This window comes from Eurosta solidaginis, chromosome 4, assembly GCF_040869045.1.
Source record: "Eurosta solidaginis isolate ZX-2024a chromosome 4, ASM4086904v1, whole genome shotgun sequence".
In the NCBI taxonomy this organism is placed as follows: domain Eukaryota; kingdom Metazoa; phylum Arthropoda; class Insecta; order Diptera; family Tephritidae; genus Eurosta; species Eurosta solidaginis.
The window spans coordinates 274,634,911-274,652,060 of record NC_090322.1 but is presented as its reverse complement, the minus strand read 5'-3'; the positions used below and the strand labels follow the sequence as shown (position 1 = coordinate 274,652,060).

The window sequence follows — 17,150 nt, the reverse complement described above, 5'->3', positions numbered from 1 at the left end:
CCACTGCACTGTATTCATATAAAGGGCACGAAATTAAAGTAAAATATTTGTTTTATTCACAATTCAAAATAAAGTTACACAAGGTGAATATAATTATAATTTAAAATGAAAATAAAAACTAGATATTGGCGCGTAAACTTTGCGCGACGGCGGGCGGGCGATTTTACTTATCGATGACGGGCACGATCGGTGCGTGATTGCGGGTTGGTAGTTAAGATAAAACTAAAAACAAATGAGAGTCAGAGCGGTGGTGGTTGGCAAGCCACAGCTGAGCTGCACTGCCTGCGCTTGGCCGCACTGGCCGGGTGTTGCCAGACGGAGGGGGCGGACTTAGTCCGAAAATTGGATCATGTCTTCAACATGCTCCCCCCCCCCCCCCCGCCGACGCGTTGATGGGTTAAGGGCGGCATCAACCCTGTCCAGGGCCGCCCGGGCCTCGGCTACTAATTGTCGTATTCGGTCGTCGCGCTGTCTAGCCGACCGGCTTTGAATTGCCCGTTGGCGATGTTGGGCTGTTGCGCGCTGTGGTCCGTTGTCGGTGCGACGTGGGTTGGTGGGCGTGCGTCGAGCTCGGTGTAGGAGCGTATGATGGCCGAGGGAGCATTTGCGGCAGCTTGATTTTGAGTCACACGCCCCGGTGCTGTGCGACACTGCCAGACAGTTGATGCAGTACCGGTGGTTCCTCGCGCACTCGTAGCGCTCCTCCAGCTTCATCGCGAGGAACGCCCGGCACTGTCTTAGCGCGTGTCGCTGGCCACACAGCCGACATTTCGGCATCTCCGTACGTCTGCGGGTCCTGTAAAGACAAGAAAAGAAAAATACGTATTTTTCAAAAAAATGGGTTAGAAAAATACGTTGGTGAGGGTAGCTTAGATATCTTTCCAGATTGCTAGGGGCATGAAGCAGAGGGTACCAGAGGTAGGGTTGGCACTACTAGGCAGTTGGTAGCACGCACAGTTTGGCAATATTTCGGGTTATTAGTCCGTTTTGTGTTTTGAGTTCCACAACTCGAACATGTTTATCCGATCCAGGGTGTAAAGTGATTACCCGTCCCAAACGCCATTCGTTCGGGGGTAGTAAATCATCCTTTACCACGACTAAATCTCCAACTTGAATATTGCGTTGAGGGCATTTCCATTTGTACCGCTTATGCAGCTCCTTGAGGTACTCGTTCTTCCATCGTGTGCTGAACTGGTGGTGAAGCACTTTCAGTTTGTGCCATTTGTTGACCAAGGTGAGATGCTCTGCAGTTGGCTCCGGTAACGACAAGAGCGGCGCGCCACGTAGGAAATGCCCTGGGGTTAGGACTAGGGGATCCATTGGATCTTCGGACATAGGGGAGAGCGGTCGGGAGTTGAGGACCGCCTCTATGCGTACTAAGAGAGTAGTAAGCTCTTCGAAGGAGAACTTCTGGTTTCCTGCTACTTTCGTAAAGTGTATCTTGAAACTTTTCACGGCCGCTTCCCATAGCCCACCCATGTGTGGAGCGTATGGTGGGATGAATTTCCATGAGAATCCGTGAGTTGCATATTTTTTTTTGCGACGTCTGTAGCGACTTCCTTGAGAAATGTGGTGAATTCCCTTTGAAATACGCGTTGTGCGCCGACGAACGTCTTTCCGTTGTCAGAAAATATCTGATGGGGTAGGCCACGGCGACCAGTGAATCGGGCAAAGGCTGCGTTGAAGGCGTTGGTGGTGAGGTCAGAACACACTTCTAAATGAACAGCCTTTGTGGAAAAACAGACGAACACACAAACGTAAGCTTTCACATACGAAGCTCTGCGAAGGGGAGAAGTTTTTACCATAAATGGTCCAGCAAAATCGACTCCTGTTGTATGAAAGGGTAGAGAATATGTTGACCTCTCGGGTGGCAAGGCTGCCATTATCTGCGTTTTCATCTGCTGTTTATAGATGGTGCAGGTTTTGCAGTGGAAGACGAGCTTTTTGACCTTTTGCTTCAAACGTGGAATGTAGTACTGTTGCTGTACCATTCGGATCATCAGCTGTTTGTCGGCTTGCAGCAGGTTCGAATGGAGGAAGTCTAACAGAAGAGAACAAAATCGAGAGTTTTCGGGTATGATAATTGGGTGCCGCTCATTAAAGCCGGCGGGCGGGCGATTTTACTTATCGATGACGGGCACGATCGGTGCGTGATTGCGGGTTGGTAGTTAAGATAAAACTAAAAACAAATGAGAGTCAGAGCGGTGGTGGTTGGCAAGCCACAGCTGAGCTGCACTGCCTGCGCTTGGCCGCACTGGCCGGGTGTTGCCAGACGGAGGGGGCGGACTTAGTCCGAAAATTGGATCATGTCTTCAACAATATGTTTTTGATCCAAATTGTGTGGAGTATTTTCAGGTGCGTTCAACAGAACGTAATACGCCCTAGTGGGTATTTGAGCCGTATCAAAGAAATAGAGCCTCATTGCAAACATTTATCTTAATGTTTAAAGTCTATTTTTTATTAGTGGGATTTAGTGGTAGTGAATGCCTCTGCAAACCCATCATTTGAATTTTACATGAGAATAGAAAAACTTATTTACACAATTTTCTTTCTTTAAGAACTTTTTACATGAGAAATTAAGGTTTACTTTTTTTTCTAAACATACTGAAGAAATATCTAGTTTTTTTCTCGCTATGCGCTTTATATAAGTGAAAGAGCTTAGATGTCATTTTGTAGTCCAATCTCAATTTAAACGTTATTTTACAAAATTGATATTCAAATATGAAAGTTATGATTTTTATGGATAGAGCTAGATGTAATGGGCTCAGGGCAAAGAAATCTAAGTTTGCCACTTGGTGGTATTTGGGTCGTTTTGCATTTTGTCGATAGATGTTTTTGCAAAAGCATCGACGATTTGGTGATTAAGGTTATATGCACATGTGACGTTTTCAATCCATTCATGTTTCGGAATGCTGACTGGGTTTACTTGGTTATCTATCGAGTACTTCCATACCTTTACCTAAGCTTAATGTTTAACTCCTATTCGGAGACGGCAACTGCACAAGGTGAGATGGAGCTAACAAACATGGCGCATTTCACTCCAGACGCTTGGCGCGATATGTTGAGTCCAACATTCGTGGGAGCTTGACGCTACAAGTTTTCATCTCTATATTTTAAGTGTTTGTTTGTTTATCCTTGTTGTTGTTTGTCTCGATTTGCTTGTGTTTGACTTTTGTTATGATCTTGTGTGTACATTTTTGTGAGTTGCAGTGCGTTTTAATGAATTTGACAAAAGATTCACACATACAGGCACTGTGTGTACACATAAAACAGATGTACATACATACATATGTATGTATGGATTTACGTGCGGGAATAACTTTTTCGCGGCCTCGCTAAATTTAACTGCTTTTTAATTCAAATAACCAATGAAAAAGTGAATTTTATTTTAATTTGTATTGTCGCCAAAACACAAAATCCTAATTAACACCTTAAAGTGAATGACGGACGTACTGCATCTACAGACATTCTTATACACATACATATGTACATATATCCCCGAGTTCATGTGTTAAATGGAAAGGAAAAGAAATATTTAAGAATAACAACGAAAAAACGCGAGCTCAACGAGATCCACAAGAACCGGTTTGAATGTGATTTCGGCTTAGGCTTATGGGTTGTATGGGCAAGTAAAGCTTTACAAGCTCAACAAACAAAAAATATGAAATGAAATGGCCAAAAAATAAGTGAACTTCATTTAGAACCAAACCAGAACAAAAAGAACATAAATAACTACATATGTACGTGTGTACATGCTGTCATAAGCTCAATCACACATCCATACATGTGTATATACATGGATAGGTATATGCACTTAGAGGAAATTATGACAAACGTACGTGAACTCTAACCAAACTTAGTTGTCCCATTTTGTTTGTTTGTTTGTTTGTGTCGGACTGCATTGGCACATTGTTTAAGCCATTTATTTAACCGCCAACACTCTAATTCGTGTGCCGTAAAAGCAAATCTTCAAATAAATATATACATATGTATGTATGTATACAGTTAGTTATATGTGCATATATGTATGCATGTATATATATATTTTATTATAATTATAATGCTTATGCGCAGTCACTAAAAATCCATGGGAAAAAATGATGTGCTCCAAGACATGGTGATTGTGTTAGTGTTAGTGCGTTACGGTAATTAAACTACAAACAAACATATGTAACAATGATACTCATTTCCTGTGATAGCTTTGAAAGTATGTAATTACCGATGTTGTTTGAAAACTTTTCTGATCAGTAAAAGCTCGTGTAAATGGCGCCCGCAAGGGAAATTCACTGTAACGAATTCAAAGGTAAGATTATTTCATAATTTTAGGTACAATAATTAGTAATTTTGACATTTTCGATATGCTTGAGAAATAGGTAAATTATAATGACTTTTATTGATTTTTATACTCATCCGATGATGATAATGATTATACAATAATCTTAAAGCACTACTAAGCACACACATTTAGGCCGAACTTTCCGGCCGTGTTACTTTATAATTCTACCAACAAATTGGCGTAACAGGACCTACATGTTCGGACGACATTTGCAAGCAGATACATTTTAGCTGGGGAGATTTTGATAGAGGAAATACAGTTTGCCAAACCACTGGAAAGGCGACCCCGCTTGCACAATTTCTTTTTAATTGATAAAAGCATTTTTTTTGAGTATTTTAATGTTGCTTCTCTTAGGTCTTGAGCTCAGGACCTTCGGTGTGGTTGGCGGGCACCCTACCACCATTCCAAGACTGCCGACGTAAGCAAAGTATGTATGTATATTAATTTATTCGCCCATCAGCAATTGCCTAAATGAATCGGGGTAAATATGTCAAAGTTCGCTGTGGTTTTGGGATATTTATTAATTAAATTTGTGACCAAAGTGTGGGAGATTATATGAGGGTCATTGTTGAAGTATTTTAGTTTCCACTTAGCCATATGATTGGTAAGCATTTTTGCTCCGATCTTTTACCAGAAGATCAAGAAGACAGACTAAAGTTTAAAAATTACATTTACACAATTTCAGCCAAAACTAAAATTACGACTGTTTACCCCTCAGCTATAGAATTATCAGCCAGCAACTGAATGTAATATGGGGCGTTCTGTTTTGTAAAAACTCAAAGTTTTTTCTGTTTGCTGAGAAAAAATTTCATTTCATTAGAATTTTCTAACCCGACAGCGTCTAGAATAATAAAACTAAAATATAAAATAATAATAAAACTAAAAAACTAAACAGGCAGCTTTCAGCATCTAGATAGATTTTTATACCCATTCATAATAAAGCACCTCAGAATTTACTCTAAAAACTACACATAGAATAAAATAGCTGGGACCTATGCAGAATACACGGTGCATTGCTCCTTAATACTCCAGAAAAAAAAAACACCTAAAATGAGGAAAACATATCCTAGACAAGTTTTTCTTAAATTGAGGAAAATTTCTATGTAATGAGTAAGAATTTCATATTTTTGTATAAAATTTTCATTAATTTGAGGGAAATTTGTTCATCAAAAATACTTGTTTAAATATTTCTCAGAATATTTACATGTACAGGAGAGCTTAGAGCAATCGACTCTGAGGTTAAGGACCTGGACTTGAAATCCACTGTCGTGACAGTTGCACATTAAACTTTATATTTTTAATACAAATTTATATATTCTTAATTTCTTTTTCCTATAACCAAAGAAAAAACTTTAGTTTTTAAGAAAACTACTAGTCTTGATTGAGGGAAGGAAGGATTTCTATGGCGCAAAATCAATCCCACCTTTTCTCATTTCAATAGCTTTATTCCTAGGCTTTAAGATTTTTTTTTTGAGTGTAGGCTATCAAACACTTTCTTTACAAGAGCCTGTCTAGGCCTTCGACAGAGTTATCCATTGGAGGGCGTAACTAAATAGGGCCCGGCATATATATATATTTTCGCAGATAATTTTGTAGCCGGAAGTACCTATTCATGCTTGTGCGAAAAATTTACAAAGGACTTAAAAGTTGATATCCAGACAAAATGTTTAGAATTGCTTTGTTTTAAACAATATTTCATACAAGACTTGTATCGTTTTCGTCCTGCTACAAGGTGCGGATGAACGCTAACAATATCAGATGAGGTGGCTTTAAAAGTGCTTAGTAAAAGGTTAGGTAAGGTTCAATTGGCGGATTAGCAAAGAACTCGAAAGGACTGAATGTTTCCATAGTGTTGCCATGATTTGATTGACGAACAAACAGACAACCCCTATTATGTACCTGGGCTTATATTATAAGAAGTCCGTCCTCTTGGCAAATATTATAAGTGTTCTAAGACTTAGCTTAATCGCTGCCTAGAGATCTGGCAGCTTTGCCGCTCTTAATAGATGGAACCTTGACCTAGCGAGGGCAGAATACGAACACAGAACGTGCTCAACCGGTTCTTCCTACATCTTCTGCTAATAACAAGGCCTAGATTAAAAGCATATGACGCCAGAAGGCATTGTTAGTACGTCATAATATTTTCTTTCTTTAGAGATATCAGCTACTTTATGAGCCTAATATCGTAGGATTTGCATATCCCGCCTTGCCTGTGTGATTGATTATGTGCAACTTCGAGACGTCTACCGTTGATACCAACCCATATTCCTTTTCGTTACATTCTATCCCTTTATGACCGGGAATCCAATATACATGTACGATCAGTCCTGATCTCTTTAATGCTTGTTTGCATTCCAAGACACTTCTTGACGACGTGGGAGATAATTGCCTTAATGGCGGCCTGACTATGCATATATATGAACGCAAGTGCAGCTAAGCACGCTTCCTCTAAAATTTCTTTACGGCTACGATTTCGGCCTGAAGGATAGTACATGGATCTGGCAGAATGGATCTGCATTAGCACAATCTGCTTAATAACCTGAGTCCTTCCGCTAGTATGGAACCATTCATATACACGTTTAGCGTACGTTTGGCCTTAAGCTTTGTTGCATTGGTTAACGTTATATTCTTGGTCGTTAGGACTGCGGGCGGGATGGGCAGAATGGGGAGTAATGGCGAGTTTTTGCGCTTTTGTGATTTACCTGACTCCAGATGATTAGGTACATATGTACATCCCGATGTGCTTAATGACACACCAAGAGTTTGGCTCGTCGTCGAACCGCCGAAGCAGTTTATTGACGACCAGTGTTCAAAGCTTTGAAAACCCCCGTGGATTGATTGATATAGAGCTTTGAGTAGAAAAGATGTCAAATAAATGGGTCTGTAGTATTTAATTTGCAGATGTCTCCGCGTTTGAAGACTAAAAAACTTCTTGAGAAAGAAAAATTTTTCAGAAGTGTATAGGTCTTTACGCTTTGCTGAGGCGATTATCGAAGAATGTTGACCTGTATGAGCTTAACGGAAACCGCTTATGGAAGCATAGGAAGCGAGAGGTATCACTCCGTTAGAAGAACCAACGATTTGAGATTCCTTGGGTAGGCTCGAGTGCTGCACTCCCAAAATCGTAGAAACATTTACCGGCTAATAAGTAAGTTAGTAAGATCAGCACAAGGTAGATTAGTCCCGATTCGCGTAAGTTTCATGTGTTTATGTGTTGTTTTACGTATTGTTTATCAAGCATCTTTAGCTTGGTTGCGCAAACGCTCCACTCTTATTTCCCCCTAAATGAAGTATTATGGCTTTATACTCCAATCGTACAAAATATTGGTAGTTCATGCTCTGGAAGGTAATGATTCATGCTACAATCAGATTTTGTTAACACACGAGGAACGCTCAGAGAATTCAAAGCAAAATACCAATTTTATTTCTTCCAATTGGGAATACACATATACATATGTAGCCACATACGTACGTACATATGTATTAAGGCATATGCCAGCTACCCGCTCCGAGTATTTGGTGGTGAGTTCATTTCGAGAATGAATACACAACGAACAAACCAAAAGGCGTCCGGCACATGCTCGACTCGAACGGCTGATTGGGCGCTTCAGTTGTTAATGAGACAGAACGTGAAAAGGTTGTTTGTTACTCAAAGCAAAAAAAACAGTTCCAAGCTCAGGGCATATAAAATTGTAAAAAGTTTATGGTGAAGGGCAAATATATGTATTTGTGAATGTGTGTAAATAAATCCAATAAGACGGAATTGATTACAAACGAACGGTAAAGGCGCAATGTACGTAACACAAATCCATTAAAAGTAGTGTATTACATACACATGCAAACATACTATACGCAATTAAGTTTTGAATGAAAGCACGTGCGCATGCATGGGTTGGGATTCATATGGATGTGTGTGTGTGTGTGTGTAAGGCATTCGGCTAGGCTGCGTATTTTGTTTGTACGTAAAAGCGGCAGATGTGCGTATGAATGATAAAGCAGTAGTAAAAGCACAAAAACAAAAAGCAAAAATCGAACAAAAGGCGTCATGCAACGGCATACCCAAGAACGTGATGAGTAAGAGCTCGTGTGTGCGTGCCTTTGCTGCTTCCCACCCCTCGTGAAACCAATTTCAATAAAATCGTTGAAAAAAAGCTTAAGAAAAACAAAAACAAACAAAAACATTAGTAGGGGCCTGCGATCGCAGCTTGTCATATCCAGATGTGTTAGTGCCTGTGTATGTGTATGTGTGTATGTAGGATCTAGCTGCCATTGAAGCGTTTAAAAAACTTAACGAACAACAACAAGCTAAATAGGTACATATCTATTATGCATGGTTGTGCAAATATTTGATTTTCCAGAGCTTTTACTGCCGTCATTGCCGCCAAACGAGCGAAGCGCGTACAAACAAAAAACACCGGTGAATTATTGTAAATAAATGCGCATAAATTACACTTTGATATAAAATGTGCAAAAAAGTATACAACAAACCTTTCACAAGCTTAGAGTTTGATTGAAACATCAGATCAAAAAAAACAAAAACAATAACAAAATAGAAATCGGAATTTGCTAATAATCGTACACACGCCATTAGGCGATGCAAATGTTCAATTACTAAGCAAACGTACATGTGAACAATTGAATACAAATTACTATAAACCAAGTACATATGTGCACACCTACTTACATTTCTGTTTACATACATACTTACATATATACACACAATTTATAAGTTATTGCTGCATAATTCGAGCCAGTTTTAATAAAAACTGTTGCGCACCGCATTCGGCTCACCCTTGCTTTCATACCAACAACAACAACAACTATACATATACATAGCATTCATTAAGTGCCAGTAGTAAATTTATTAACAATTTCTAATCAGTGCGGTCGTCTCGCTTAGCTGCCGGTTTTATTTTGTAGTTAAATGAAATGTTGGAAAATTAAAAAAAAACTATAGCAATATCGTGTATAAAAGTATGTGCAGTAGGGTGCACGTATTTTTGTTTAAATTTTGGTTAATCTTCAAATGAAAACTCACCTAGAAATCTTTGCTGGTCATAAAGACGTGATGAGCCAAAATATGTACCTCCTTCCAAAACGTCTGCATGTATGATTAAAAACATTGATCCCTCAAGACATTTTTCCATCACTCTGAAATTCCGAAAGGCAATTTTTTGAAGCTGAATGGCCTTCTCAAATATGTCGATACATGAACATGATGAAATTATTACTATCAATATTTTCAAGTACACCGTTTTCCAACTCAAAATAAGTTTTCAAAATGCTATAATTTTTTCAAAAATTGACCGTTCGGGATCATTTTTTTTTTTAAATATGTTTTTAAATGTACTTTTCGGAAAAAATACAAAAAAAATTTTAAAGTTTTTATTTTTTCAATTAAATAAAAAAAAAAAAATTCTCGGCCCACTCCTAGATTAGTGGGGATGATTACAGAATTGATTGAAGTTTTTTAGGAGAAAAAAAGGGGCTAAATTCGAAAAATCTCGAAAAACTGAAAAAATACAAAAAAAAACTTTAAAAATTTTTTTGGAATTTTTCCGAAAAGTACGTTTAAAAACAAATTAAAAAAAAAAAAGATCCCAAAACGTCAATTTTTGAAAAAGTTATAGCATTTTGAAAACAAAAACGGTGTTTTTTTAAAAATTCATAACTTTTTTTGAGTAGGATGAAAAACTTCTGAAAAACGTCTTTCGTTAGCTAGAAAAGAAGAAAAACTTTCAGCCAATTCTAAAGGGGTCGGATTCAAAATTGGTCGAAATGGGATGGAATACCCCATATATAACAGTAATGAAAAGCAAAAAAAATTATATCAAAAACTATCTATGTCATGATCACGAAATAATCTTGAAATAGTGCTGAAATGGTACCCAATTCCGGAACAGTCTCGGGACTGCCCCAAAAAATTCTGATATTACCCGCTCGATTTGCAACAAGTTTAAAAATGACCCCTAAAAGACCCAGAAACAATCACGAAATCACACCAAAAAATAAAAAATAAAATAGTTTCGAAAGACTCTTGAAATAACCCTCAAGGGTTTTGATTTATCCAACAAAAAGAAATTCGCAACTATACCGAACAACCATAAAAAAATGTACAGGTGATTTGGATTTCCCCGATTCGTGACCAACACTTGTGGCTATTGGTCACCCCAAATGCAGTAAAGATGTAAATGCCAAAATTGCCGTAATTTTTCATATTCTAGAACCGCAACTGTAATAGGTACCTTTTATTTGTAACCAGTATACGGTATGTAATATATACATCAGTTGTAGCCCCCTAGAGTATGCTTCTTGCTTCGCCATACCAAGAATTAATGAATTGTGAAAGCGACTGAAAAGCTGAAAAGTAATGGATGTATAAGTAAGGATGTATAAAGTTTTTCAAGACCAAAATAATGACAAATCAATTTTTAAAGTTGAATTTCAATTTTTTTTTTATAATATGCTGTTTTGGCCATATTAACAGCGATCAAAAGAGAATGTCTTTTTTTTCGAAACCTTCTCAACAAAAGATACACATTTGTGGACGGTCTTAATAGGACAACTTTGCAAAACAAGGTTCACCCTAATGTACATAACATATTATGTGAATGTATGCACTTTTTGTATGTTATACATTCATATCCGCAGGGTCTATCTGGATTCACATTTGTCATAAGACTTTAAATAAGCAAGCTCTTCCCAATATCTAGACGACAAAAATTTAATTCTTAATGGGTACGCATTTGAAAATGTTTGCCAAAATTTCACACCATTAATTGGTGTTAACAATTTTTCAAACTTCGCTTGTCCTAAATTGTAAATTTCTTAATTCAGTGCGTTATATTTAAAATATTGTTTTTTTTTTTGTTAAGTTTTAACTCAAAATGAAAAAAAGTTTAAAATCTCCAAAAAGTTTTTTAAAACAAAACCAAAAAGTTTGAATTTACTGCTGAAAATCTAAAAATAGAAGCAGACATACTGTTTCGTTTGATTTCATTTGTGGAAACGCAGTTTTTCATATAAGTAGATGTGTTTAACTCAATCTTATGCAACATGAGTAGATTGCATTTAGAACGAGAACGGCAGATCGAGCAACACTGGCACCATCTGACATGGAAAAGTAGCCAATTTCCAACTTTTGTTGCGAGCAAAGCATAAGAAAAAGAATTTGACATTTGCTTTGGCTAAGGGTGCTTTCACACCTTGCAAGTGAAATTATTTTACCAACTCGTTGGTAACTTTTCTAACATTTTTCACAGTTAAAAACTGCAATTTAACAAAAGAATAGGATGCAAAATGTGTTAGCAAATATTTGTCTTGTATAGTGAGAATGTTAAAACAGTGCTTCGCGAAATTTTTTATGTGAATGGGAAATGCGAAATAAATTTAAATTTCCAAGTCTGAATTTCCTTTATATTTACAAACGCAACACCTTGCGTGATTGTGGCGATGTTACTGACATGCATACGATTGCGTTGAATGCATATACATACATATGTATGTGAAAACTTCATTGTGGCTGGGCCTTTAGATGTGGTATGTACTGCTATTTCTACAATCGCAGCTGTATAAAGATTACGCAAACAAATATATTACGTACAAAAAAAGCATCTCATCTACATATGTATGTATGTATATATGTACATATTTCTATGTATTTATAAATGACAATATTTGAAGAATATATTGCTTTTAGCAACAGCAACAAATACAATAACCAATAATTGATAACGAAAAAATCAACACTACAAATTACATGCAAACGTTCTATACGAAGAATATTGCATTTATGAAAGAATTCATTATCTAAGTGCACAAATCCATATACATATACTCGTTTCCATATACATACATACATATGTATATAACTTTGTTTACGTTCCCTCACATAAAGTGACACACGTTCGTACCCAAATTGCTTACTTCGACAGACTAATAATTATTTGTGGAACGTCAGACGCTAACTTTAGCAAAACCAGTCACACAAATCAACTGTAAATGCACTCAAGCTTATCATATCATCGTTCGTCTCCAGGCCCACCAACATCTTTTGTGATCCAGTGAAAACGTATTTTTCGTATACATCGTGAAGATCGTTTTTTATCAAGGTAAATATATGCACACACATACACACATTCATACATATGTAGGTACATACATACATATATACTACGTATGAACCTTCAAATTATGGATAAGAAAATTAAATTTGTACACTCATTTAACCTTTTATTTGTGTAGATACGTATGTTTGTGAACACTTATGTATATGTGCATATTACACATATATGTATGTACGTAGATGGCTCAATAGGGAGCTAACTCAAAAATTTGAAATTTCGAAGTTATGAGAAAATCCGCGCTTCCCAATTCAGTTCCTACCGAACTGTATACTCCATTTACTAATATCCCTACTAATCAGGGAGAAGAAGCTTTGTAAAAAAAGAATTGCATTGGCGCTTAAGTAGAAGGCAGTCAGTTTTTCTCGCTTTAATTCCCAGCTGTAATTGTAAACAGGGTATTATAACTTTGATCGGATAACGGTTGATTGTACAGGTACAAAGGAGTCGAGATAGATATCAAAATAATCAGTCTCGAAAAAAAATTTGGTTAAGCCATGTCCGTTCGTCCGTCCGTCGGTTAACACGATAACTTGGGAAAATATTGAGATATCTTCATCAAATTCGGTATACGGGCATATCCAGAATAGGTTGGTATTGAAAATGAAAATGAGCGAAATCGGGCCACGCCCACGTTTTCGAAAGCGAAAAAAAATTAAATAATTCAAAAACGAATACAGCTAAGCTAATGAAATTTGGTAGATAGATTAGTTTTATAACGCATAACATAAATTCTAAATAAATTTGGAATATAGGCGTGGCACTACCCACATTTAGAAGAAGTTTAACAATCCGTAAATCAAAAGCCGTTAAACATATTAAATTGAAATTTGGGAGAGACACTATTCTTGCCAAATTATATAGACTGAGTGAAGAAAATCAAAATCGGTCTTAAAGGTCTAACCTTAACAAAGTTTGCAATAACTCTATGGTATTTTACTACATTTGACTGATATTCTACCTCCATAGTGGTATGGTTAATCTAAGAACAAAACTTAAACAAATTTTGAAAGTGGGTATGACCCGCCCCTTAACGGGCAATAACGCTTTTTTGTTCAATGGAACTTTTGTTTTTATGTTTATTTTTCTGTTGTATCTTTATTTTAAAGTAAACAGTTTTTGATCTGAAGGAAAGCTGCATTTTTACCCGCTGTTGTTGTTGTTGTTGTTGTTGTAGCGATTAGGTTACTCCCCCCGAAGGCTTTGGGGAGTGTTATCGATGTGATGGTCCTTTGTCGGATACAGATCCGATACGCTCCGGTAACAGCACCATTAAGGTCCTGGCCCGACCATCTCGGGAACGATTTATATGGCCACATTAAACCTTCAGGCCATCCATCCCTCCCCACCACCAAGTTCCATGAGGAGCTTGGGGTCGCCATAGCCTCGTCTGTTAGTGAAACGGGATTCGCCGCTCGAAGGTGAGGTTGACAATTGGGTTGGAGAAGCTATATATTGCGCTACACAACCCCTTGAATCCCAGCTGAAGCTCATTAGTATAATTTTTGTTTCTTTTGAACGAAAATGTGTTCAGAATAGAATCATATATGTATTATTGTTCAGCCTTCTAACACTATTAATCGTACAAAGCAAACAACAACAGCGTTTCAAGTGCACAGCTGGGTATGTAATACATAATGTCTGGCTTCACCCGAATTTAGACTTTCTTACTTGTTTAACATGGCGCTTTTTTTAGTTGATCACGGTTTTGATCATGCATCCCTGTAGCAAAATAGTTGCAAATTGAATTAAAGCAGGGAATTTATTTTTACATATAAATATTAAAAACATGAGTTTGTAATTAAAAGCCCCGTCACATAAGCAGTTTTACATATAGATGCGTTTAACACAATCTTATGCAAAATGAGAATATTGCACGTATTTTTATGGAGAACGGCAGATCGTGCGACACGGGCGCCATCTGACATGAAAAAGTGGCCAACTCCCAACTTTTGTTGCAAGCAAAGCATAAGAAGAACAATTCGACATTTGTTTTGGCTAAGGGTGCTGTCACACTTTACAAGTGAAATTATTTTTCCCACTTGTTGCTACTTTTCTAACATTTTTCACAGTTAAAAATTTCAGTTTAACAAATAAAGAGGACAGAAAATGTGTTAGTAAATATTTTTCTTGTACGGTGAGAATGTTTATAACAGTGCTTCGCGAAATTTTGTATGTCAATGGGCAAGAAAAAATAAACTTCAATTGCCAAGGCTTAAGTTCCTTTATCTTTACAAATGAAACATCTTGCGTGATTGGCGCTGTTACTGGCATGCATAAGATTGCGTTGAACGCATCTATGTGAAAAACTTCATTCCAATAGCGATTTTCTTTATTTGCTATTTATACAAAATTCTTTAGCTAGAATTGAGAAGGCAGGCTAACGAAAAGTTTTTTGTTGAAAAGTTAGTTTTAAATGGTTTATGATATAAAAAAGACATTTGAATTGTGAAAAGACAGCAGTTTCGCCAAAAACCTTCTTCGTTCAGTGATACGCACAAACGTCTGCATAAGTATAGACACTTATTTTACAGGATGTGCATGAGAATATGTTTTGTGCAACAAGTTTATGCTCCTCAAATTTTTAATAGTTTTGAATTACCGTTTTGGTGGAAATCCGATAAAATAAATACTGTACGTTGATACTTGGGATGTTGCGAATATTCGCATTCACAAACGTAGAAATTCCGCAGTATCCGAAACCGCATCCACATTGAAACAATATACAGTATAAAGGCCCACTCAAGATGGAGACCCTCTTTCAAAGTACCTTTATGTTAACTCTCAGTTAAAAAATATGAAAAACTGTTAAAATATACGGAGCTTGTAAGCTCCCTTTCTTTTTAGTATCAAATTAAAATTTGGTGCTCCAACAGTTAATGTCTTTTATTCGTATACATATACTACCGGCTTTGTGGTTGTGCTCGTAGAACGTGTGGTGGTTGTTTCTTCACTGAATTCGGATTGGGGATACAATTTTGTCGGAAAGTTGACAGCAAGCAACTGATGCTATTCCTGTGCACATTAAAATGAAAAACTAGTAAAACATCGTATTTATTTACGAACTTACAAATTTTATGGTTAAAATCTGTCCCCTTATTTAATTCAAAGCCCTCGATGGTGTAAGTAATACATTGTAATACATGCACATATTATATAGGGAGTTTTATTCTGGGCAGTTTGATTTTGGCAGTTTATAACGTGATCTACGTATTTTAAGTTAATTACAATAAGTTCACGGATGGAAATGTAATATTAACGCTAAAAAATTTTGGAGAATTTACTCCAGCGGCAGTTCTTGTTTTTCTGATTTAAACAAAGCATATCAATTTTCATCATGCGAAGTGTTTTATAGCGAATGCTATAAAATTTAAGTGAATTTTATTGAAAAGCCCTTTGCTTCAGTAGAAAGTGATAGTTTGGTATCTTTCAGTCAGTTCAAAAAATAATTACTTTCGTGTGCATATACGCCCAATTTTAATCGACAATATTTCTTTTTGTATTTGTCTTCGTACATATGTATGTTTTTTATATGAACGTACATACATACATATATATATATATATATGTGTGATATGTAAACCAACCCATTAGTTAGAAATGAGAGGCGAAAGCCGAAAACCTAAGCATTCACATCTCCGCGGTTTGACAATCACAAAATAATTACAACTTTAAAGACCTCAAAGTTATTTACATTCGTTTAAGTACACTATATAATAGAGTCCGACCGAAGTTGTGTTCTTTGAACCGAATTCGAAAACCGAGCAATAGATTTTGATCAAGTAATCGGCCGACTACTGAAACCGATATGGCGTTCTTCAACCGAGTTCTGAAATATGATGTGTTCAAACTGGCATATTTCACCCAGCAGTCGAAATAAAATAAAGCCTTTAATATGAAAGTCATTTAATGGTCAAAATGACACTACAGCTCCGACGAGATTTTGACAGAGCTTAATCAGGAATTTGAAGTTTGGCAATTTATTTTTTTCAGATCTATCTTGCGGTCTACGAAAAAACAATTTTTTTACTGAGAAGCATTTTATCACAAAAATACTCTAGGAGATCTTGCAACTGTTGTCGAGCGACGGCCTTGTTTTAGGAAAACCTTTTCTGAATTTTTCCTTCCTTACACCTGCTTTACATATAACGAGATTATATTCATTTCCGTACTTAATTTCTTATCGGTAATTATATAACAAGATTTCCCAAATAAATGTTTCCCTTCTACGTATAATCGGTAATTATGAAAAAATTTTGGAGATGCCGATTTTTTTTTCTAGACCTTGAACCATTTCTATGTTGTCATCACTAAATGGAAGCATAAAGTAAACTAGAAACCTGAAAAATTGAGAGCTAATAATGAAGTTCCTAGGGATGTGTAATACTTGAACGCCTAGTTTAACTGTTGTGGATTTATTATAGATTAGTGCATATGTAAACGTGGTCTTATACTGTAATGAATTTCATTCGAAAACAGTTTTAGATTTCGTTATATTAACAAAAAATATCCAAATAAATTACCTAAGTCCAGTACCGGGTTCAACCTGGTTTAGGTATATGTGCGAACACTTGTGTATACAATGCTAAAAAACTTAATACAAAAAATCGCATTCATTTTTTATTTTTTATTTTTAATTACGTGTACATAGGTATATACATATATACATATTTGTTTTTCAGGTGAAACTT

General features: G+C 36.6%; 1 protein-coding gene across 5 annotated transcripts in view; it reads left to right on the top strand.

Moving 5' to 3' along the window:
- Positions 1-3,078: 3,078 nt before the first annotated feature.
- Positions 3,079-17,150, top strand: part of LOC137247475 (uncharacterized) — a 111,295-nt gene continuing 97,223 nt past the window's right edge. Inside the window, exons 1-2 of one of the 5 annotated variants that reach the window (XM_067778403.1) lie at positions 7,966-8,116; positions 12,234-12,447. The gene's annotated coding sequence lies outside the window, so the exon portion shown is untranslated. Of the gene's footprint in view, positions 4,304-7,965; positions 8,130-12,233; positions 12,448-17,150 lie in introns of those variants that run through there. The other 4 variants (XM_067778405.1, XM_067778402.1, XM_067778406.1 and 1 more) reach the window with 4 other exon arrangements.